We start from the raw sequence: 18,475 nt of genomic DNA, 5'->3' as shown, positions 1-18,475 counted from the left end.
CTTTCAGGGCTTTGCCCATCAGAACGTTGGATTAGCTAAAACCAGAGAGCCCATTTGTTCTTCTATGCCACCAACGTATCGCCCATAATGTGGAGCTATATTCGAGCCCCTGGAAGGTTCTACTTCACTTCCGAACGCCCGACTTCGTCGACAACATAACCAATTCAAGCAACACCGTGGTGCCTTACATCGCTACATTTATAACGTGGATGGCAACGAATGGGTACGGATCATACCGCGTTGTCCTCGACCAGAGGTGCTAGAAGCCTTTCGCGATCATCTGAAGGCCGGTCATCTAGGCTACCACAAGGCATACGACAGAGTACGAAGTCGCTACTCTTCGCCTGGCCTCTTTTCAGCCGTCCGCAGGTACGTCGCATTCTGCGTTCATTGTCAAAACGCGAATGACCAACAGCTCCCTCTGTTTTTTTACAACCTGTTCTTTCTACCGCTTCGTCTTTCGTAGTCCTTGGAATAGATCTGACCAGCCATCTTCCCAAACTTTTAAATGGCAATCGTTGTATTGTGACAGCCGTTGACCATTTAACACGTTACGCGGAAATAGCCTCTCTACATTCGGGGACTGCGGTTGAGGTTGCCAATTTCTTTCTACGCAAGTTTTTTACGCCATGGAGTCCCTCGCGTTCTCCTCAGAAACCACTGCAAGGTCTTCCTCTCTTCTATCCTTACTGAAAGTATTAGCGCCTCAGACACTATACACAAAACGCCGTCCGATCATAGTTGCCTAGGGCAGAGAAAGTTCAGGCCTCTCATTTAAAGGCATATAGTGGACGCATTTCATGTTATCCCCACGCGGTAAGGCGACTGCTTCCACATCGAGAGGGAAATAGTGTGAGCGAAACACATGGGTGACTCATCATCATCTCTACATATCACCATCCAGTGCACATCTTCTTCCCTTGTATATATCACCATTATCTGCACAGCTTCATATTTGTTGTATCAGCACGAGCCCGGCTGGAATAAAGCAGTTTCTTATAAAATATGTTTCAGTCTGAAAAACAATACGTACAGACACGTGCATATTTCACCCAAAGTATTCGAAAATAATAATTTAGACCTTACAGCTGCACTGTTATTTCTCAGGTTTTGCAGAAGTATCACATTTTGAACTATACCTCGTTCACTATAGCACTTGGCAGAGTTAACTGCACGATTTTAAAGAAAAAAATCTGCGTTAGCACGCTGTAAAGGAGGATCCCCAGCGAAGCTTTGTATGTGGGTCCCTCAATGGCAGACTCTCCACTGCCGTGCGACAAATTCCGTATGCCCATAAATAGAAGGCAAGGCACGCCCATGCCCTTGTCCACAATGTTGAGCGATGGCGGATGATGCGGGACTGCGGGTTATACATATTCATGCATTGTTGCAAAACACGGCACGATACCTTTTGCGAGCGAATCCCTGCTTGTAGAACACACGCACACCTCACCGCAATCCAATGGTACCAATTACTTCACCGTAGCCCATGCGATCGTGGGTTAGTCGACGTCCTACAGTTGAGGAATGGCTATGAGGTCACTCGAAAAGCACAAGCGGTGACATACAAGACAGGCAACACGAAATTGGCTCCCCACAAACCCCATCTGAAACCTGTCCGTCGCTACGGTGAAATGTTCGAAGTTTCCAGCGTCGGCGCCACATGGACGGCTCGCATTTCTTTCCGCCTCGCGATCCTGGCGGGCAGCACAAGTACGGGACTGCCACCACGGTTGAGCGGAAGGAAAGGGAAGGAGACAGTCCAGCGCTTAAAATGCCAAAAAGGGAGGACGGTGCGAACGTAGACACTGCCGGCGCGGGTAAAAGTGTAGTATCCATTCTTACCAGCTTAATATTGGACCGAAGATATTAAATTTATCTTTGAAAGCTGGCAGAATGCTTCAAACCTGCCTTACTTCCGCCGCGTTTTGGCCCGCTATTGCAATATTTTGGAGATCGGCTCACGTACGCGGAAAAATTATCGATCTACATGGCATGGTAGATGCATGCAATTTTTCCCAGAACCTAGCCATATACAGCTTCGCTGTAAAATATGGAAAGCTGTCTTCGTTACGGAGATACAAGCTGCTGCCGCGCCGGCAAAATCGTAAAATTGTGTGCCGCCAGGGGAAACACAAGCTTATGCTTGTGCCAGTGCGGCAGAAATTAACATTCCCATGAACGAAGGTGACTTCGCTCTTTTTTGTTGAAACAACACAACTCCCTCTGCCAAGCTCGCCGTGGAACCCGTATACTAAAAATACGATATCTTGCTAAATTTGGGCTAGAACATTGCACCGGTAAGCGGAAATTCTTTTTAGGAGACTTTAGGCAAAATACGCCGGTCGTTGTAAGGCACCACAAGCATTATAAACGAGTTGTCACACGCTGCGATAGTAGGATGGGTTTATTTGCTCGTTTTTGTTTACGATATTTCATCACGGACGCCACCCCACTTACGCATTATCGTTGAATTAGGCACTGTGCCGCTGTCGCAGTAGAAGTACCAACTGTAATGAAGCAGACGCGCGTCGTGTTTCTGATTGAAGCTCGGAGACAACGACGACGACCCGCGCTGTGATTTGCAGGAGAGCTTGGGCTGTTCGCTGCTACTAGGCTGCTGTTTATCTGCTGCTTCTACCATTAAATGAAAATCATTACATTTGATGGAGATGGCTGAAATCACTCAAATCAACGTGGAGCTCCGCAATCGTACGTAGCACACCGTCACCATGATTGACGCGACCAACGCACCGACTGTACCCCTGACTGCCCCTGTCAATTGCGCCGGCGTTCTCCTTTAGTGCGACCCGACCATCTTTCCCGGGACCGCAGCATGTGACGTCGAAGATTTGCTGTGCTCCTATGAATGTGTAAGCGCTCAAAATAAGTGGAACGACAAGTGTAAACTGAACAATGTCATGTTTTACCTTTCTGACATCGCAAATATATGGTTTGAGAATCACGAATCTGACATTTCTAGTTGGTCCTCACTCAAGACTCATCTCGCCGAAGTGTTTGACCGCCCCACTGTCCGCAAGCTACGCACCGAACAGCGTCTACGCCAGCGAGCACAGCAACTGGGCGCGACTTTCTCCAGTTAAATTGATGTCTTGGATCTCTGTGGCCGTGTTAATCCAACGATGGCGGAGGACCAGAAGACCAACCGTATTCTGAAGGGCATTGAGGACGACGCGTTTCAAAAGGTGCTGGCCATGAGTGCAAGAAGCGTCGCCGTACTCTTCAACCTGTGTCACAGTTGCGACGAATTGTGCCGCCAACGTAACATCGACCGCCAAAACGCCCCACAAGCTGACTCGGTCTCGGCCATTCCACTTGCCGCTGGCCATACCAATCCTTCTGCTCTCGTCCTTCAGCTCAAGGATTTCATTTGCGAGGAAGTGGCCCGCCAGCTGTCGCTGCTCCTCACAGCCAGGAGCCTGCCCCAACACTGACTCCGGCCGTGCAACAAGCGATCTATGCCCAAATATCTGACGCACTCACCCCGTTCCGCACGGCCACCCCCACCGTTATATTCCGTCCCACCACCAACGCACCGGGTTCCCGTTCCATGGCATTCACCCTAGCTTCTTCATTGAGCCGACACGTGGCGCACGCCAGAAAACAGGGCTATTTGCTTTGCCTGTGGCATTGCTTGCCACGTTGCGCGCATATGTCGTCGTAACATGTCCTCGCACCCTGACGCCTTGGACCAGTTTCCCTACGCGCCACAACATACCGCCGATATACGCTGCCAAGATGCCGCTAACTCACCGCAGAGCCCTTTCGATCGCGACCGCCGTTCGCACAGTCACAATTGTCCTCCTCCACGTCGATGGTCGCGGTCTTCTAAGCGTCGTCGGCCACGTACTGCTGAGGGAAACTGATTAGCGCAGTTTCGGAGGCAGGAACTGCAACCTTATCGAATTTTCTAAGGCCTGCAAAATGCAAAAAAAGCTAAGGTTACCCACACTCCCAAAATATGACAGAAAACTTCACTACGTAAGTTTCGCTGCCCCTAAAAGTTTAACATTGTAACTGCCTTTAATGCTTCTTCTTGGTTTTTTTCATGATGTTAAAACACGATGACACCTCGCAGAAGGTGAAAAGCTTGTTCTGCCTCCGTAGCCGGCCACATTCCGACATTGGTCAAATGCACAAAGGCGCGTTCAAATCAATTTTGGAAACCGATAATAAGTAATGTGTTGTTGATGTCAGCGCTTGGAATCGCTAACTACCTGCCTGTTATAGTACAAGTGGAATCTCATAGAAGTCAAGGCTATTCAGTCAACATCATCACAATGATCAGCACTAACGCTTCCACAAATAAACCAGCCGAGTAAGAACGCCCATTCAGGTGCACGTCAGAGTGCTGCACACCAAGTTACAGGAAGCACATGGAGGTTCAACATTCTAGAAGGTTGGGATGAAATCGGTTCAAGTGGTTGATCTTGTCAGACTGACGCACTTTGTTCGGAGCAGTCGCAGCAAATTTGGTACGATGCGAACGTTGGGTTGGTGATATGCAAGCAGCGCCCGACCCCATTCTGTAAAACTGCAAAAGTGTCCTTGCAGAACGAAGCGAGCTACGACTCAACAGCAACACTCAGTTAAATTTTCGGACGAATTACGGGTGCTGAAAAGCGTCATCAGCAAATATTTGTACTAACTGCAGGATGGAAGGCTCTCCTTCCGACCTCTAATTACCCTTGATCTGCGCTAGCTAATTCCATCGTATTGCTGAAAATTTCCTTATTTCATTACCCCACTCAATTTTATGCCATCACAACAGCGCTCTTTTTGCCCCAACACTTCTCGCCCTACGAATTACTCGGCCAGCCAGGCGTCAACTTTTCTCGTTAATTTCAACTACCGCTACTCCGTTTTGCTCTGTGATCCACACCGACCTGTTCCTCTCTCTTAGAGTTAGGCGTAACATATTTTGTTTCATCGGTTCCTTTAGTGATCGCTATTTTCACGCTACGTTGTTAACCTACAAGTTTCTGCCTCAGATGATAATACTAAAGAAACTGAATGATTGCACACTTTTTTTTCAACGACAGCGGTTAGCGTCCAGCCACGATTTAGTAGCGCGAGCTGTATGTGCTCCGCCCTATTTTCATTATGTAAAGTTGCATCTCATTGTCGAAGCTACCTGTCCGTAACTGACATTATAGACCTTATTCCTGTACATCCTCCGGAGGCTGAACGCCGATCATGAATTTTTGTTTGGTTGACAGGATATTCCACATTACCTCTGAATTCTGCATTTTATTCTTCAACCTGCTCTTGCACTTTCTCATTTAAGGCACTGAATGAATTGTTCCAGTGCGTCCCTAGCGTTGCTTAACGAAACAATGTGATTGGCGAGCTGAAGACTCTTGAGATATTAGCAATAGATCGTCACTCCTCATTCATCTCTGTCTAACAGTTTGAATATTTCTGGTAATCTCAATGAATATCATTGGAAAAATTATCTTCTTGCCCGACACTCTCTAGATGAGTATTTTTACACTTTTAAAAAATTATGGGGTTTTACGTGCCAAAACCACTTTCTGATTATGAGGCACGCCGTAGTGGAGGACTCCGGAAATTTCGACTACCTGGGGTTCTCTAACGTGCACCTAAATCTAAGTACACGGGTGTTTTCGCATTTCGCCCCCATCGAAATGCGGCCGCCGTGGCCGGGATTCGATCCCGCGACCTCTTGCTCAGCAGCCTAATGGTACGTTCACACTGAGGAATCCGGCGTCTACAGCGAATGGAATTCTCCTGCCGCCGAAAATCGCGTAGTTCACACTGCTTGCGGACCGCGCCGCCGGAAAGACATACAGCGCCATCTGCCCCATAAAATGCTAACCTCCAATCAAGCGTGGGATGTCCCGGATGTTCGCGCGGCTCGAAATTGCGCAACAGTTGTCTCCGCTCGCGTCGATTTCGTGTGTTTATGTTGCGCGTCTCCACCATTGCTTGGAAAGACAATGATGAACCCCGAGCAAGAAGAGTCAGTACTGCTCGGCCTGTTGGCAAGCACCTTTCTGGCGATGCATGACGCGCAGAAGCATTCGCCGAAGAGACGGCGGCAGCGGCGTTGCTGGGTTCGCCCACCAATCTCGCGACCGATGTTGTGCCACAAGTCGTCCTTCTGCACGTTGTCTTTGTGCTTCAAGTGGCGCTTTTCGTAGAGGACTGGGTGGTTGCGCACCAGTTCGATCAGCATTTCGGATGTGGATGTCGCGGCGAACTTCGATGACTGCGACGACTGCGACATGACGTGAGACTCGGCCGCCATCTTTGGAAGTTCTGTTTCGCGCTCCCCGATTGGTCAGCGCCGCGCGGCGGCGAGGCAATCCGGCGGCAGCTGCCGCAAAAATCGGTACGGGAGCGATCGGCGCGGAAGGGGCTTTTCCGGCGGATCTCGCCGCCGCCGAACTGGGTTCCGCCGAACTGGGCGCCGCTCCAGACGCCGAATGTCTCAGTGTGAACGGGGCATTACACCATAGCGACTGAGCAACCGCGGCGGGTTATTTTTACACTTTTCTTGCGCATAATTTAAACATGTCAAGCTGGAACTGTCAGTGAGGCCGAGTCGAAGCCCGAGAAGCTGCGGGCGCGTGCGCTGTGGCTGAACGTAAATATGGAAGTTACACATAACGTGGTCATACGGGCGTAGAAGCACTTGCTCATCCGGTCGCAGAATCCCCGCCCTTGCTCCGCTCCGCGATCGGTACTTTGGCTTGTGACGTCCCCTGCCATGCGAATAATGTGATGGGGGACTTAAAGTGCCAGCGCTGCGAGAGTTCTTAAATTGCGCGAAATATGGCACCGAAGAAGAGGCGGATTGTCACTAGCGAAGGAACGAGCGAGAGCTGTGACAGAGTGAAAAGGACCCGCGTTTGAAACAAGACCCGCAGCGGGGATGCGTCTTGTCGCGAGGAGGCTCGAGAGCGCCAGAAAGACGAGGGTGTTAAGGCAGAACCTTCCCGTCACGTCCTCGAGTTCGAAAAGGATGTTGCGCGACGGCGCGCGCAGGGCGAGCGTGTCGAGAATATTGGATCCTCAGAGGGCCTGCCGAGATCGCACGCAGCATCGGCGAAACCTCGTCTCGCAGGAGTGAGCCTTGCTAAGGCTTGTGTCCAACACAAATCATCGCTTTTGCCTGAGCCCTTGGGTGCCCGGGCATTCAAAGCGAACGAGGGGCCGGTGCGTCTGTAATCAGGCGGTGTATTGGGTTATGATGGTTAGAGGTTGGCCACGAAAAACGCCAGAAGGACAACCAGGCAAATTGTGCCGACATGGCAGACCGAGAGGTGGTGACCTGGAACAGACCATGAATCAGAACGACACAGTTCATGACGGCAGAGGCGTCGACAGAATTAGGCTGTCCCGGTGCATCGCTCGTCACTACGAAGGACGGCGCATTCCATATCATGAGCATATCTTTGGCACATGCTACTGAGCTGCGCGCTTCAGAGGACGTAGGTGGTCATGCGCTGCGCATGGGCGGACACTGGACAAAGGTCAATGTTCCCTAATCAAAGAGCCAAAAATAGGCGGTCGGGGCCCTAAATGTCATGCCACTGCGAATGGGGATTGTGTTTTGCTTCCGTTGCATCGCGACCATTCGAGGGACAACAGGAATGCGACCCCAGGGAGAACGATTGGAGAGAACCTGATATTCAGAAGGGCAGCCGGCGGTGATTTGATATTTTTGTTTTTATTTTATTTATTACATACTGCCAGCCTGGATGTCAGGCTTTAGGCAGAAGTGGGGTACATAACAATACAGCATGTAGGAATACAATGTACATTTGGTCGAGCAAGTACGGCATGAGAAGAACCCACATAAGCTATGCAAAGCGGAGTACAAACAATATGCCACGACAATGTGAAGTATCGTTAGCTATTGTGGAATGCACTTAAGAAAGAAGACACCGTCGAACACTCAATCACATTGGCAGGTAGGTTATTCCATGTGCTAATTGTCCTCGGGAAAAATGAGGCTTTGAACATATTTGTTCTGCACAAGAACTCTCTCACCTTCTTTGAATGGAAAGAACGGGTTTGTCGCTGGGTAATTGAATGAAAATATGCATTTTTATTTATTTCAAGTTGGTTATGGTAAATTAAGTAAAACATTTTTAGTTTGTCCTGGTGTCGTCTTACCTGTAGGGTCTCTAAATTGGCTGTTTGCAAAAGGGCTGATGGGGATTTTTTCCAATTATAACAATTATATATGAACCTGGCGCATTTGCGTTGAACATTTTCAAGTTTGGTAATATTGCACTTTGTGTGTGGATCCCAAACACTTGCTGCATATTCTAGAATTGATCTAATGAAAGTTTTGTACGCGAGTAGTGTAATTTCTGGGGAGGATTTACTAAGGGTTCTTCTTCAATATCGAAGTTGTTTCATTGCCTTATTTACGGTGTACGTTATGTGGTCATTCCATTTCAAATCTGATGTAATTATGACTCCTAAGTATTTGTATTTTGTAACCTGAGACAAGGCGTTGTTATCGATGGTGTAGCGGAACTTCAAAGGATTAACTTTACGTGTCACAGTCATAGCTACTGTTTTTTTTATAATTAATGCACATTTGCCAAGTTGAGCACCAGGCTTGAATTTTACGTAGAGACATATTTAATAATTCTTGATCGTCGTTGCACAAAATCTCATGGTAAAGTATACAATCATCGGCAAACTTATGTATTTAACTGATATATTGGCTGCAATATCATTTACAAATACCAAGAAAAGTAATGGTCCCAGGACGGAGCCCTGAGGAACACCGAACTCTACAGGGGCAGGGTCCGAACTGATTCCATCAATATGTACTGTTTGATGCCTGAATAATAAGTATGGCGCTATCCATGCGAGCAATGTATAATTTTTCAGGATAGGTTTATGTTTCAAAAGCAGTTTTTGGTGGCACACTCTATCGAAAGCTTTCTCAAAATCCAGAAATATCATGTCTATTTGACTGCCCCTATCTAATGCTGCTGCGAGGTCATGGGCAATCTCTAGTAACTCTGTTACCGTGGAATGTTTGTGATGGAACCCATGCTGTCGGCTATCAATAATGCAGTTTTCCTCAGCAAAAGTGGAAATATGCGCGAAGATAATGTGCTCGAGTACCTTCGCACATGTACATAATAAGGAAATAGGCCTGTAGGAAGAGGCAAGAGACCGGTTGCTGGTTTTGGGTATCGGTGTGATTTTAGCATGTTTCCAATAGTTCGGAAGTTCAGCACAGGACAATGATTTATCAAATATCAAGCATAAGTACTTTGCGCACCATTCGGCGTAACGGAAGAGAAAAGAAGCAGGAATGCCGTCAATTCCCGGCGACTTTCTGATATCTAGATTGAGCAGAAGTGTCAGTAAGCCCTCTTCACTAATAGATAGATTATTTATTGCAGGAATTCCGTCAAAAGCATTGAATTGTGGAATTACGTCATCATCCCTGGTGATCACGGAACAGAAGTAAAGGTTTAGTGCATTCGGTACGTCCCCTCGATCCGTTACAGCAGTGCCATTTATGATAAGGTTTGAAACTGATTGCTTCTTTGGCGACAAGTTACGCCAAAATTTTGCCGGCGACGCAACAAGAAACTCTTTTAAACGTACACTCTGATAATGGTCTTTACTTTTTTTGATAGCATTCTTGAGAAGCAGCTGCAGTTCAGGCAACTGGTGTGCGCCCTCAGGTGAAGGTCGTTGTAGAAACCGTTTCCTTGCTTGTTTTAGTTTACGGCCTGCACTGGCTATTTCTTTAGTCATCCATGGCTTGCAAGTACGTTTTACAACCTTTTTGTGTGGAATGAAACATTTCGTGCAGTGCATCGCTAAATCTTTGAATTGCAGTCATAACATATCAACGGATATACCATTGCATTCATATTGGGAAACAAAGGAAGAGAATGAATTGTCCAATGCATCGAGTACATCCACGTCACTGGCGCGAGAAAAATCGGGCACAAAAGTCTCCGTCTGTTGCAGTTTTGAAACTTTCTTCAATTCCATGACAAAGGAAACTATCTTGTGGTCTGAAATCCCTTCAAAAATGTGCCCGCTTGGATTCATACGAATAATTTTGTCATTTACAGGGAATAAATCTAAAGTTGACGCACTTCCACCGTGAACACGAGTAGGCAGTTTCACTAATTGCATTAAGTTGTGTAGCAGAACTATGCCAACAAAGGGCTCCGCCGTAGGAGAACGCGCATTTTGGAACTCATTATCCCAATCGACATCTGGAACGTTAAAATCACCTGCCAACAAAATGCTATAAGATTGGTTCCTATATCCGCATAGAAATGCATTCAGGTTTTAAAAAAAACGCTGGGCAGCAATTCGGAGGGCGATAAAATCCCGCAATTAGAAGATGGAAATCTTCAAGAACAACCTTTACAACAACGCTTTCCATTTCAACAGGGTCAGGTAGTCTGGACACATTCAAGCACTCCTTAAAAAGTACGGCTACGCCACCACCTCGGGAATCTCTGTCGTTACGGTAAATTCCACACCCTGCTGGAGTGATTTCGACATCGTCGATGCCTCGTTGTAATCAAGTTTCAGTAACAATTATGATCTGTGGGCTATGGACCATAACAATATTTTCCAGATCTGCTGTTTTGTTAATTACACTACGCGGGTTCACGTTGAGACAACAAATTGTGCTTTTAACAGGAGAGTCGGGTCATGTCAACTGAGACACCAGTGAACGTGCAACGATGGGCACTATTTTCGTTTGGGCACTGTCCCATTGAAACATTTCATTATCACTACGAACTCTGTCGTATACCTACTTGACCTTTCCTCGCTCCCTTCTAATATCAGCCGTATTGTCCCACAAGTATTTTCTTACTTGCCTCGTGGCTGCCGAGAAGTCTTCACCAACAGGCATGTTCTTTTCTTTTTTTAGCTTGAAACAGTTTTGAGGAACGTTCACTTTTTCACGGTGATCAATAAGTTTAAGAATGACTGGTCTTGTTTATCTGCTTTCTTCCTGCCAATTCTGTGTGTCCTTTCTACGGAAGATACCTGTACGCCTAGTGTAGTTTTGAACAAGCCATCAACCACATCTTCCATAAGTGACGTAGACGTTTCGTCGCGGCGCTCAGGAATGCCAAACACAATTAGGTGGTTTCTCCTACTCCTGCCTTCAATGTCGACTAACTTTCTTTCCAGAGTTTTAATTGTTCTTTCCATATCAGCGATCCTCGTGCCTACCTCCTTTACTATTGCTGCTGATTCCTCCACCCGCTTAAGCTTTGCCTCGATTGCGTCCAGTCTTTCCTGCATACTCTTCTGACCACCCAGAAGTTGCAGTAGCAGCTCCTCAGTGTTTGGCCCGGGATTAATCTCGACATCACCACATAGTATCAGTAATGAAACCAAAATATCCTGTACATACAGGTACACCGCACAAGCTCTTTTGGGGCACGCCAGCAGGACCAGGCAACGGTTGGTAGTTTTTCAGAAGGGCAGCGGATTGGGCGAGTTGGTGTTGCATGGTAACAATGAAAATTCAAACAGCGCATAAACATAAACAGCGCATGTTTGTCTCCTCCTCATTCTGGTCCCGTCGTTTATGCGCTGTTTGAATTTTTATGGTAGTTTTTACTGTGGAAGAATTATTACTGACCTGCGCAAAAAGCAGGAACGGGTTTTACATGGTGTTGCCCGGTGGCCCGCTGACATACCCACTGAAGTGATCAGCGTACGACGAGCTTCTTATATAGATCGTGGCCGTGGAACTTGGGGGTAGTGCCGTCCAAGCGTCAACGTAATGCAGCAGTCTTGGCGCGCAGACTCCGTAAATTTTTATATTGCATGGCGTCTGTTAACTGTTCTATTTTCATAGCCTTTATTTTATGTATATCTCTGTTTTCTTATTTTCTTTAATGTGATGAATGTTGTGTGTCGAGCGCCCGTACCTGTTTCACTGTAGTGCGGTGCCATGATTTTCGCTGATACGCTTACAGGGGAAGTCGAACACATTTTGTGTGGCGATCATTTCATTGATTTTGAGCGCTTGCTTTTCAGGCGTTGTTGTTTTATTTTGCACTTGAGTTGTGTGGTGGGTTACGCTGCCTGGCTGAGAACGTGGCGGCGAAGTACTGGACAAAGTGATTTGTTCGAGTGCTTGCACGAACCGTGATCAACATGACGAGGTGATTGTGCGCCCGACCTTGGAGTCCATAGGGAGCACGGATTTCTTCAGGTGCGCGTGCCCGATGGTGTGGTGGATTTTTAAGTATTTTGCGAATAATGTTCTTGTCGTCGGAGTGGTCACAAAGTGCGTAGCCGCGTTTCCCTCTACCTGGTGACCTTACCCGCCACAGCCACTTCGCTGCTGATGCGGCGGTAGGGAGGGAAGCTCTCCGCTCTTCTTGAACTCGCCTAACTTGCGGATCACTTGGGCCGCCGGTGCGTGACGAGGATCGGGGCAGCCACGGTGAGAAGGTAGAGCGGTTCGAAAGACGGAGTGGCGTTGTGGTGCGCTAAGAAAAAGCTGGAGATGGGGTCGCCAGGCTGAAACCCCAGGCCGAAGTCTTCGGCGGTAGACCGACAGACAGTGCAAACCACAAGGATCTATGGCAGCGAGGTGCCACAGCCCGACACTTCTTCAAATCGGGATCTCGGCAAGCATGCCACACATAAGCCTTGCGTTCAAACCGGCTCTCACAACTTTCCGCCGAATTCTTTTTTTTTCAGTGGTGTTTCGTCTTTCATTTATTTTTACCATCGTGTGTTACGTTTCGTACATTCTGTTAGTGCAGTATTTAGCGCTTTTATTGACACGTGCGTTTTGATAGGCCTCGCGTGCCTTTTCTATTATTGCGTGAGCCTTAAATTTTCCCGTGGTGGGGTTTGTTTTGTGCTTAGCGTCTGAGATTGGGGTTTGTCACCAGCACGCCTTCAGCGAAACTTTGTACTTTACTGCGTGTAGTGTGACTAAGCTTTTTTAATGCATCTGCATTGATTTTGTTTTATTAAACTGAGTAGTTATTTCTTCAAGTCGCCTCCCGTCTGCTGCCTCAGGTCCATGGCCGACCAGGCTTGAGCCTTATCACAGGTCAGCAGTGGAACTATCCGTAAATTCACTTGCGTTGGGTTTGTTGTCCCCGCATCCCCTTAGTTTCGGAGAGTGCAAATAGTTATACCAGAATCTTTGACATGCACAGACAATAAGATACTCTTTAGTGCTTCGAAAACTATGTAATTCAGACGCGCAAAATATACAACATACAATGTTATCACAATCTTCGTGATGCTGCCTTAAATATGGTCAGTGAAATGAACAAAAAAATTGGTCTCTTTGGACGAAGCACGAAAATTCAGTTAACAAATTAGTCGTATGTAAAAGAAAGCGTCTTTTGGGCTCTAGGCATTGTTAGTCTGTCTACACTGTAGGGCTGAAGAAAGTAGCATAAATTGCACCGTCTTATTGCTTTTCTGACACATTCTTCTAGTATATACCCTCCACTGAAAGAACACGCGCCTGTAGTCTCAGAGGAACATGTAGATCTAACTCGAACCGGAATAATGATGACCATAGTGTTTCTTGATGCTTTTGTCCCCCCTCCCTTATGTAATACCCTGAAAAGGGTCCTTAAGGTCAATAAATGATGATGATGATGATGATGATGATGATGATCATGATGAAGACTCTTACATTTATTTGCAAGTACTGCTTTTGTCATAATGGTGACAGTAGTGAAACCCTTTAAGATGTATGTTGACGGGCTTCTCTGAAATCAAGAAGTATTGAATCAGATGTTTTCTTCCATTATTAGGTGGCTGATGGCACTCTACTTTGGTCGATGTTACGCGATCGTTTATAATGTTTAGTGTGATAAAAGTAAATCTAGTAGCATCCGACTCTTCTTGTGTGACCTCGTTTCAGTAGTCATTGTGTTATGGGCCGACTTCAATATTGACCCAGCTAAGAAATGTATTGCCTGAATGACATATCTCACAGTTCCCAGTACTGTATATGGTTAGATAATTATGTGGTACGTAGCTCACTTTGACGCACGTGTCCTAGTACTATTTTTCACTTTTTGCTTTTGTACTTCACATGGAACATTTCACGTTGTTGTATGGCATGTCTTTTATCGACATTGTGTCGCCTACATCTTTTCACTATACATTTGACCGTACCATCAACTATATTGTCGCGTAGTAGTGACGGTGAGGAAAGCAGCAACACTGGGAATAACCAAACTAGTGTTTTAGTGGGCGAACTTGTGCCCTCAAAAACAAGCTACACGTAAAGAACGGAAACAGCGACGAACACAGTCGGGCGATCATCGAAAACCTTTTCAGCTGGTCAAGTGCGTCGGCTTTTATACATCAGTCGTCGAATGTTCCAGAGTAATCGCTGGGACCCGCGTACCTTCCACGAAGTTCTACATTATTCGCGTCGCGCACACATTCAATCGGATTACACAAGGTTCGGTCCCAGACAGTGGATGGAACCATCGATAACTTTCCACAAACTTCCGATACATGCAAGCTCGTCCTGCGCTGTGGGATAACATTTGTTAGGCGGTGAAACGAGTCTCCCTGTAAAAACAAGTACACGTGTCAATACCCCCCTCTTAAATAGCATCGACCCGATGCTGCAAATAAACGAAAGTAAAGAAGAAAAACACCCGTAGTAAAGAAAACAACAAAATAAGGAAGTTCCTCAGCGTGCGTAAAAGGGTTTAGGACACACCACGTGGATCACTTCAGATGATGCGTGGCGCCGCTGTGAATGCGAAATGCCGTCTGGCACGACCTCATAGTCCAGTGCGCCAATAGGTCTGAAAACGTTGTAGGGTCCAAAATAGCGTCGCAATAGTTTCTTACTCCGTCCTCATCGGCGTATCGGGGGCCAAACCCAAATATGGTCACTAGGCTGGTACTCGACGTAATGTCGTCGGAGGTTGTAGTGTAGGCTGTCGGTACGCTGCTGGTTCTTGGTCCGTAGGCGGGCGAGCTGCCAGGCTTTGTCGGCGCACTGGAGATAGCTAGCGACGTCAAGATTCCCTTCGTCAGTGACGTGCGGCAGCATGGCGTCGAGCGTCGTCGTCGGGTTTGTTCCGTAAACCATCTTAAAAGGCGTGAACTGTGTTGTTTCTTGCACCTCCGTGTTGTGAGACCATTCGTCAGTGGGTGGTAGCCAGTTGTCCTCCTGTGGCTTGTCTGGCTAAATTGCAGCATGGCTTGGGTTAGCCCTGTCGGTTATGAGGACTTTTGGGGCACCATATCGCAGGAGGAAGCTCTCGACGAAAAATTTTGCCACTTCGGCTGCGCTAACTTTCTGCAGAGATTGGTTTCAGCGAAGTGGGTGAGGTAGTCCGCCGCCACGGCAATCCACTTATTTTCGAATGTTGACATCAGAAACGGTCCACACAAGTCCATCCCGATCTGCTGAAAAGGTCGACAAGGAGGCTTTGATCGGCTGTAGTAATCCCGCTGGCCTAGTCGGTGGTGTCTTGCGTCGCTAACAGTCTCGGCTTGTCTTGACGTAACGGGCGACGTCGGCAGTTCGGTGTGGCTAGTAATACCTTTTTTTGCATCCTCGATAGGGTCCGGGAGAAACAGGTGTCCAGTGGTCGGATCGTCATCTAGGGCGTGCAGTGCTTCTGGACACAGCGCTGCATCAGCAACAAGAAGGTAGTTGGCGTGGACTGGAGAGAAGATTTCACGAGTAAGTTTTGAAGCGTGAACAAAGACAATCCGCGCTTAAGCGACCTAGGGACAAGGTCGGTATTCCCTTCTAAATAGAAACGAGGCCTGTCAGCTCCGGGTCCGTTCGTTGCTGTTCAACGAAGTCTTCCGCGCTTACTCTTCCAAGGAAGGCGTCGTCATCCTCGTCCTCTTGCGGCGGCGGGTCAATGGAGGCGCGTGATAGGCAGTCGGCATCAGAGAGCTTTCATGTGAACTTGTAGATTACAGTGATGTCATATTATTGCAGTCTGAGGCTCCACCGCGCTAGCCGTCCTGAAGCGTCCTTTAAATTGGCTAGCGCGGTGGAGTCCTGAAGGGTCCTTTAAACAACGCGTGATGGTCGATGACGACTTTCAGTCGTCTGCCATATGGGTAAGAGTGGAATTTGCTGTAGCCGAAATAATGGCGAGGCAATACTTCTCAGTCGTAGAATAACTGCCTTCCGCTTTCACCCGTTATATCACCCGTTCAAGTCCGTTTTTCCTCTGAGCTAGGACGGCACCGAGGCCTAGGCTACTGGCGCCCGTGTGGATTTCGGTATCGGCATCCGCGTCGATCTGCGCCAGTACCGGCGGTAACTACATGCGTCTTTTGAGTTATTGAAATGCTTTGGCCTGAGGCGTTTCCCACTTAAAACTCGACAACAGATATGGTTAGATGTGCGAGCGGCTCAGCGATGCGTGAGAAGTCCTTGACAAAGTGCCTATAATATGCACACATTCCAAGGAACCTACGCACTGCCCTCTTGTCGATGGAGTTCGGAAACTTTGGTGGCAGCTGTTCTTGGCCGGTCGCGGCGGATACCAGATTTCCTGATTACGTGGCCTAGGAAGGGAAGCTCATCGTAAGTGAAGTGGCACTTTTCCGGCTTCAGAGTGAGCCCTGATAACTTGATGGCCTCCACTACTGTCGCAAGCCGCCTAAGGTGATCGTCGAAATTTCCGACGAAGACGACAACGTCATCCAAGTAAACGAGACAGGTCTGCCACTTAAATCCTGCTAAAACCGTGTCCATCGCCCGCTGGAACTTTGCAGCCGCCGAGCACAGTCCAAATGGCGTAACCTTGAACTTGTAGAGGCCGTCTGGCGAAATGAAGGCGGTCTTTTCGCGATCTCTTTCGTCGACTTCTATTTCCCAGTAGCTAGACTTGATGTCCATCAACGAGAAGTTTTCAGCGTTGCAGAGCCGAACCAATGCCTTGTCTATCTGTGGGAGGGGGCATACGTCCTTCTTCGTGAACTTGTTCAGACGACGATAATCGACGCGGAAACTTCAGGTTTCATCCTTTTTCTTGACCAAGACTATAGGAGCTGCCCACGGGCTTTTTGACGGCTGGATGATGTCGTCGCACCGCATTTCCTCGACTTGGTGCCTTATAGCTTCATGTTTTCGCATTGAAACTCGGTAAGAGCTCTGGCGGAGTGGTCGATCGCACTCTTCGGTTACCATGCGATGCTTTGCGACTGGTGTTCGCCGAATCATCGATGACATCGAAAAGTACTCTTTGTGTTGCCGGAAAAGAGTCCTGAGCTGTTGCTGCTTCCTCATGGCGAGACTTGGATTGATGTGGAAGTTTGGTTCGGGAACAATGGCCGACGATGTAGATGCGGCAGAATCTGAGAGGGCAAACGCATTGCAGGTTTCCGCAATTTTCTCGATGTCTGCTGCGATTGTCGTGCCCTTGTTGACATGAAAGAACTAATGGCTGAAGTTGGGTAGCATCACTTCCGCTTTCCCTCCTTGCAGTCGAGTGATCCCTCTTGCAACGCAAATTTCATGGTCGAGCAGTAGACGTTTGTCACCCTCGATGACACTTTCTACGTCAGCGGGTGTTTCGGTGCCGATGGAACTATTAATGCTGGTGCGCGGTGGGGGGGGGGGGGGCGGGGGATGCTCACTTGACCTTCGAGCACACTCAAGGCGTGGTGACTACGAGAGCTCTCCGCTGGTATCGCCTGATCTTCCGACAGCATTATCGATTTCGACTTCAGCTCGTTGATTGCGCCGTGCTGATTCGGAAAGATTATGCCGAGAATGACGTCTCATGAACGCTGTTGGAGGATAACGAAGGTGGCATGGTAAGTCCGGTCATGAACGGCAATTCGTGGCGTGCAGATTCTAGTCTGCGTAATGAGGTGACCTCCAACGGTCTGAATTTCAGGGCCTTCTCATGCAGTCTTAACTTTTTTCAACTGGGCAGTGATGTGTCCCCTCATTATCGAGTAACCGGTCCCTGTGCGCACTAAGGCGGTGGCTGCGTGGCTGTCGAGAAGCACGACTAGGTGGGTGATTCTTTGTCTTGCGTTAGTTATGTGTTGGCGTTGGGTCACGGCTGCGTCGCGTTGACCTGCGACTGGTACGTGGTGTCGTCAAGTCGTCTTTCGTCGGCGTATTCTTTGCTTCCAGAATTCGTCGGGATGGCGGCCTTTCGTTGTTATGTCGTCGAGATAGTCTCTTCGGCGTCTTCGTCGGCGCCGGAGGATCTTCATCAGTTCGACGAACAGCAACCGCACTTCCATCGGTTGCTGCTTTTAGTTTTCCGGATATGGGTTCGTAGAACGGCCCCGGGATGGGCCAGTGTGTGGTCGGTGCTGCGGCGACAAGTAGCAGCCTTGTGATGGCGAAGGGGAGGGTCGTCGAGGACTCCATTGAGTCGCGACGATGTCATGTGGGCGCTCTCTAAGCTGTGGACGCGGCGCGTTGACGGTGAACCCTCTCAATCCCAACTAGTAGCGGTATGGGCAT

At 48.1% G+C, this 18,475-nt stretch overlaps 1 protein-coding gene across 6 annotated transcripts in view; it reads left to right on the top strand.

Annotated features, from left to right (window-relative positions):
• The window catches only part of LOC139061257 (calcium-activated chloride channel regulator 1-like), a 323,451-nt gene that overhangs the window by 14,433 nt on the left and 290,543 nt on the right, over nt 1–18,475 (top strand). Inside the window, exon 3 of one of the 6 annotated variants that reach the window (XM_070540970.1) lies at nt 15,588–15,709. The exons of 3 other annotated variants lie outside the window; for them this stretch is intronic. The gene's annotated coding sequence lies outside the window, so the exon portion shown is untranslated. Of the gene's footprint in view, nt 1–9,422; nt 9,507–12,089; nt 12,230–15,587; nt 15,710–18,475 lie in introns of those variants that run through there. 2 more of the 6 variants (XM_070540971.1, XM_070540973.1) reach the window with 2 other exon arrangements.

This window comes from Dermacentor albipictus, chromosome 6 (assembly GCF_038994185.2).
Source record: "Dermacentor albipictus isolate Rhodes 1998 colony chromosome 6, USDA_Dalb.pri_finalv2, whole genome shotgun sequence".
In the NCBI taxonomy this organism is placed as follows: Eukaryota; Metazoa; Arthropoda; class Arachnida; order Ixodida; family Ixodidae; genus Dermacentor; species Dermacentor albipictus.
The sequence above is the reverse complement of the archived record's forward strand: the minus strand, read 5'-3'. Positions and strand labels throughout refer to the sequence as shown.